The sequence below is a fragment of the Mus caroli genome, unplaced genomic scaffold (genome assembly GCF_978045245.1).
Source record: "Mus caroli unplaced genomic scaffold, Mus_caroli_1 scaffold_4, whole genome shotgun sequence".
Taxonomy (NCBI): Eukaryota; Metazoa; Chordata; class Mammalia; order Rodentia; family Muridae; genus Mus; species Mus caroli.
The window spans coordinates 202861-209539 of NW_028227259.1; the positions used below are offsets into that span (position 1 = coordinate 202861).

General features: G+C 43.6%; 1 pseudogene; it reads left to right on the top strand.

The window, feature by feature from the left end:
- LOC147004877 (disks large homolog 5-like) overlaps window positions 1–5117 on the top strand; it is a 28124-nt pseudogene extending 23007 nt beyond the window's left edge.
- Window positions 5118–6679: the final 1562 nt, after the last annotated feature.

Below are 6679 nucleotides of genomic sequence, written 5' to 3' on the forward strand. Positions count from 1 at the left end.
CTTACAATGTTCCACAAAACTTTATATAGGACCCTTTCAATTCAGAGTCACTATGCATTGTTATATCTAAAATGGCCTGATCAAAACTGATCACTTCATATGTGCTCCCTGTGGTTTTGTTTTGATTTGGCTTTTTGTTTTTCTTTATAAGTTAACAAAGATAGATGTCTGGAGCCATGGCTCAGCACCCAAAACCTCAGCATATTCAAACTGGTGTGATTTCTCAGTAGTTTTTAATGGCTCATTTGCTGATTGAAGAAATTTTAAGGTAGGATGGGACATTTCTGAGAAGGGTTCGCAAAGGAAACACTCAGTTAGATACATAGGAATTACTTAGGCAATGCCAGTCATGATGCCCATGACATCAGCAATCCCTTCTTGGGAAATCTATTGTGTCCTAGAAGAGTTCTTGGCATCTCCTGTGATGTCACCAGTGTTGTAGCAACAAGCTCACTTAGGATTCTCACTCAGTGTCTAGCCTCTACATTGGTGGACATGTTTTCTCGACTCAGCAATCTTTTTGGGAGAGCCAGTGTGGATGGGAGAGAGGCCAGAGAGAGGGGGAAGGATGCTGGCCTTCCATCTGAGAGTAATGAAGGATGAAGGAGATGGACTTGGGGAATGTGGAGTAAGTCCTGGGAAGTGGATGTTGAGCTCCCAGGAACGGGTGGCCTGAGATGGCCTTTCTAGTAATGATGCACAGGAACTGGAGTCTCTGGGTAGAAAAAGAATTTCCATAATTATCAAAATTCTTGAACATCAAGGATTTCAGAACATTACTTTCTCCATCCCCTAAGCAGGAGTTGGCAAGGCCAAACCTGTTATGCTAAGAACTCCAAGTATTTACATTCACTGAGGATTGTGGGTGTTACATGGGGACTCAATGAGACCACCAGGAGTCACAGAGTGTCTAACCTATGCCCTTTTAGGGAAGGCCATGACTGTATTTCACTCTCAGGGTTCTTTAACCTCAGTGGCTATTTGGGAGTAGTATGATGGAGAGAATTGTGCTCCAGGCCATGACCTTATGTTCTCAGAACTACTCTGACCTCCTCTCCATGACAGTTCCCACTTTACCTTTCTTTATCACCACTTGTGAGTGGCAGGCATTTTGATACTGTAACCACAGACCTGTCATAGTGGATACACCCAGACAGAGATGGGATCCTATTGCTACTTCTTGGGTGTTTGGTGTTTCAATAGGGGGAATTGATAGTATTCTGACCATGTTCTCCCACTGCATGACTTTTGAAGCCCAAGTCCTGGGCCTAGCATAACTGGGTAGGAGATCTGAGCATCTCCAACCACTAAAGTACTTGAGAATTGTGATTTTACCATCTGATTTGTGAAACCACAGAACTGATGGCTCTGAAGTCAAATTGCACTCTGTTCAGTTGATAATCATCCTGAGTAAGCCATCTCTCTGGTAATAATAATCAGGTTTAGGGAAGCAGAGGAAACACCTGGCTGTTTACATCTCCTGGTCTCTCTAGAGTACTGGTAGAACTGAGACCCACTGTGGAGGCATCTCAAGCCAGACCAAACTCTTTTTGGTGTCACTAGTTTCCAGGCATGTTCTCTTTTTTGGTGGTCTGCCTACACTCTTTGCATTCTCACATAAAAGTATTCTTCTGTTCTTCTACATATAGGGACTCACAGACAGACATCATCCACTGCACGTGACCTAAGCGAGAATGAGTTCAAAAAGGAAAAGGAGAGGCTGTTACCAGAGCTGCACCTCATTACCCAGAAGAGAAATGAGTAGAGAGATCACCTGATCGCTTTCGAAGGGGGATACATGAACAAGAGGTATGCCTTGCTCCAAAACCTGTGGTGTCAGTCTGGGGTCTTCAATGTCAGCCTCATCTTATCCTTTAAAGGAGGTGGGTTCTATGAAGCTGTACCACCAGATCGTCCCTATGCCCAACCTCATGTCCATGCATGCTTCATAGTGGAGAGGCAGAACCTGAAGCTTGATCAGGAGAGAGATGAGAAATGGACTCTTCTGCTTCCTCCAGTAGAAAAGAAGACTTGTATTCTGAATGAAGAATTCAGGGATAGAGGCAGTGGAGAGTGAGTTCCCAGCATGCATTTGGAAAGCACTTGACAGGATGTGGCTTTGTGAGGTTCTAGGTGATGTGAGTTTGTGGTGAGTGTTTATACTTGCCTGGCAGGTGACTGAGTACTTGGAAGCTCCTCGTAGTATCTAGAGGGACCTGGTCCCACATTTTATTTCTCAGTGCATGTCTAGAAGGCCTGAGGTTCATTCCTGTTCCTTTTTGTCTGTTTTCCTTATACTGAGAGACAGTAATGTTGCATAAATTACTTTTTCTGTCCAAATTATGTAAAGTGTCTTCAGCATCACGAACATCCTCAAATTGAACATATGCAAATCCTCTTGGGCGCCGAGTGTAGAAATCAAGTGGGACATAAACATCTACTATTGGACCATAACGACCAAATTCCCGACGTAAATCTTCAGACCTGGTGTCGTCCGCCACGTTCCTGACGAACAGAGACGTGTTAGGGGGGCGCAGGTATCGGGACATGGCGGCAGCGGGACTCTGGGCCGGCGGCGCTAACGGGCTCGGGCAAACCGTCCGCAGCTCCGGCGGCCACTCACATCCACTCACACCACCGCATAAATTACTTTTGCATCTAATTGTGCTCTGTTTCTGTCTCTGGCTCTCATTCTCTGACTATTTCCTTTTCTCCGTGTATGTGTGTGTGTGTGTGTGTGTGTGTGTGTGTGTGTGTGTGTGTGTGTGTGTGTGTGTGTGTGTGTTCAAGTCTGTGAGTCTGTGTTTGTGCACAGGAACCTACATGTGCATTAGTTTTGTATGTTTAATTTTCCCTCCAAACTTGGGAACCTATGGAGTCTGTGTTTGGCTTGAGGATTTATCTTCATAACAATTTCAAGCTGATGTTAGTTCTGAAGTCTCAGAGCCCTGACTTTATTCAACACTCTTCTTTGCTTATGTGGTCACAATTGTGCATACACTTGTATCCTTTGGGCATATTATAAAGCTGTGGTGATGTCTGATCACATCTCCAGGGTTATGCGCAAGGTCTGTTTCTACGGTATAAGTTATTCAGGATTTACAACCCCAGTTGTGAAAACAGGAAAAATGTAATCACAGGTTTCTGGTGGGCAAAGACGTGAGGCCTAGGCTCTTGAGAACATAGCTGGTTATATGGCAACATCCAACCCTACTGATTGAACACAGGGAGCCAGGGAACCCTCCATCTTGATGCTTAGCTTCTGCTGCCCTGGACAAGGATAACAAATTTCGAAGCTGAAGATCATCCCAGTATATAGAATCCAGAATGTGCTTTCCATGGCTGGGGTAGTCCAGCACTCAGCCTGAGAAATGTGATCCTAAAGGCCCATATTCATGGAGTTCTGTCTTCCTAGGACCAGGCCCTTCCAGAAGATAAATCCATTCTATGAGCTCAAGAAGGAGATAAACTTTTATTTGTAAGTACCAGTCAGTGAGCCCATCAATTGTGGAATGGCAATTCTGCCTTCCTTGGTTTATGGACTGGAGATTCTGCAGTTCTGGTTCTACCCCTTCTGCTTTTAGCCATCAGTGTGCCTTGGGATAATAAACTCAGTTTTCATAAACCCATAAGAGACTGTTACCCCTCCCAGCATTGTCCAAGCATCCTTAGAAGCCTCTCAATAGAAGAGTGAATGTGCATGGTTATTATGCAGTACTGAGAGTCTGGTTCTCAGGTAGTGTTTTAGAGAGCTGAGTGAGACATAACACAAGGATAGAATGCCCTCCCCTTGGTTCTTTTGACTTACCCTGATGGTATTTGCACTCCACTAATTGATGTTACCCCAGTGCCTCATTCTTTTGGAGATACATGGACCCTTATTGGTGTTTGGGCTGCAGCTATAAATTCTTCTTTCCTGAAATGGCTGTTTGCTGTCATAGATTTATTGAGAGGTATTGCATTAAGTCTTCATAGGAATCAGGGTCCTGATGGGCTTAATGGGCCTGTACATAGGAATGGGAGGAGGCTGCAGGATCTTACTATGCAGAGGGTGTTTCCAGAAACCTACATAGCTGGCTCATGGAAAAGAATCTAATTAAGAAGATGCCTGTCCCACTGAAGCAGGAGAGCAAGGAAGTACAGATTGATTGGGCCCCCATTCAGAAATGTCTGGTTGATATGAATCTGAATGGTAAAGAAGAACAGGAACAGACCAGCAACCTCGAGACCCAACAACTTCAGGTAGGGACAAGCAGCTCAGTCAAGCTAATACTGTCTGACACCATTTGCCCCATTGGATTCATCTTTGTTTTCCCCTACCACCTTTCTAATCCACACTCCCAACCAGCCACCCACGTCATGGAATGTGGCTGTTCATTGCTCTTTTTATACACACATATTCTGGGAAGTTAGCCTCTTGTGAGGCAAACTAAATCATTGGCAAGTGGACCTTGATGCTCTGCTTTAATCTGAAGTCTAGAAAGGGTGACAGATGAATAACATGCCACATTTCTACATGTGTTCATGATAAGTGGGATGGCATGCAGATCTTTGAGCAGCATCTAGGTCCTGGGACAGAGGTCATGCAAGGGTCATGTGACTTGAGGTGGGAAGAACCTTGCAGGGTTAAAATCAAAATGCAAATACCAATGAGTCCTTTCATTGTCATTAATCTGGGGGGCTTAAGGGTTTCTCCTTTCTTTTTGTAATCCAATGAGGTCTCTTCCTATTGCCCAATTCTTGATTTCCTCAGATAGAAATAGGAGTGGCAGCTTGTCAGTCCATGTGTTTGTGAGTGTTGTTTGACATTTTGCCCTGCATGTATATAACAGCAATGGTTTCAGTTAATAGATCAGTGTTAACTGTCCTGTTGAGGTGGTGGGAGACAGCAGTCTGACAGCTGACATTTAGGTCTCCACTAAGTCTGTGCCTTTAGAACTGCCTTCCTCTCCTAGGACTCAGAGACTCCAGCAAGAGTTGAAATTTTCACAGCCCAGGAAGAGAGCCTCCTGCAGAATTAGTTTCCACCTCAGGAGCCCCCTGCTGAACTCCATCCCCAATATCCACAATCTTCCTTGGATGAATCTTCTTCCACACAGTTCATTTCCTCAGTGTGAATAGGAGGAAACCAGTGGGCCAGGTGATTCAGGGTGTTATTCCCTTTCCTGTTCTGGCAACACCCCTTGAGAGAGGACTGAGGTGACTACCTTGTCAACAGCAGTCCAAGAGGAGATACAGGCTGTATGTCTGTACTACTTAATATGCAGTGAAAGAATGCTAATGTACAATATTTTTCTGTTAGAGTTTTGGTTGAAGTTTTGCTTTTTATTGTTTATTGTTTTATTCTTTTTTAGGGTTTTGGGAAATTATATGTTCTTATTATTGGTATTCATGTTTGGTTTTTTTATTTTATCTACTTATATTAACTGTACTTTTAAAGCCTGTTTTTTAAGCATTATATTTCTTATGAATAAAAATTGATTTACAACTCTTGGCTCTTAAGACCATCTTCCTTATTCAGATTTCTCTCCCCTCCTGTAAACCTAGAACCCACAGCCAGAGAAGGATCTCTGTGAGTACCAGGCAGCCTGGGCTACAGAGTGAACTCAATGTCACCAAGGTGTATACAAGACAGTGGTCTCTTGTGAATAATGTGACTTGCCCCATATAAACACACTTTATCATGTAATCACTGTGATACTGTATTCATGCTAACATACATTCTCCTATACCTAAAATATAGCACTCTATAATGTACGTTCTTGACTGACACTGTGGACCAGATATTGAGTAATATACAGTCATTGCTCTGCTGCTGCTGAGGAAATAAAAACATTCACAAAGGAATATGAAATAAATCAAGAAGGCCAGAGCCATATGCCTCAGTTTTGCTTGCAATACAGCATCACTGACAACCACACTAGAGATACGGCCTTCCAAGTCAGGCTCTGAAATAGTATTTGATAGATGCTCTTGTCCATGAACATAATTTGCCGTGATTTTTGTTTGTTTGTTTGGTTGGTTTGGTTTTTGTGCTGTTTAGAGTCATTTTTACTTATGTGAATGGTTGTTTTCCTACGATATGTCTGCAGCTCTTCCTGAGTATAGTAACCTCAGAGGCCAAAAGAAGGAATAGTAGGCCCTGTTTTGGATGACTGTTAGGTCCCATGTGGGTCTTTTGAGAGAGCAGCAGATTTTCTAAGCTGTGTGACATCCCCACACCTTTTGCTGGTGCTGTTTGTCCTTCTAGTGCATGTGTTGTATTAGGTGGACTGGATTACCTGCAATTAAGGGGAGAAATCTCAGGAGATGCTTGAGCTGTGCATGTTCAATCTTCTAGGCTTGCCAGGCATGTATGCAGGACTCTGATGTTACCACTGCTCATTGTGTGTTCAGGATCATGACCCAGCATCTGTTATTTTCAATTTCAGAGCAGATCTTGCACTTCTAATCTAGGATGACCATGTAGATTAGGCCTATCCTTAAATTTCAGAATTGAGACTGGACTCCGGTAGGCTGTGTTGGGATGATGAAACCCTCTTAGTAACAACAAACGTATCTTAAAATGAGCAATGTGGGGAGGAAGCTCAAGAGCAGCCACACTGACTGGAACCTGCAGCTGTGTCCACATGTTTCTGGTGGAGAGCATGCCCGTGCATGTGGAGAAACTTGGAAGGTC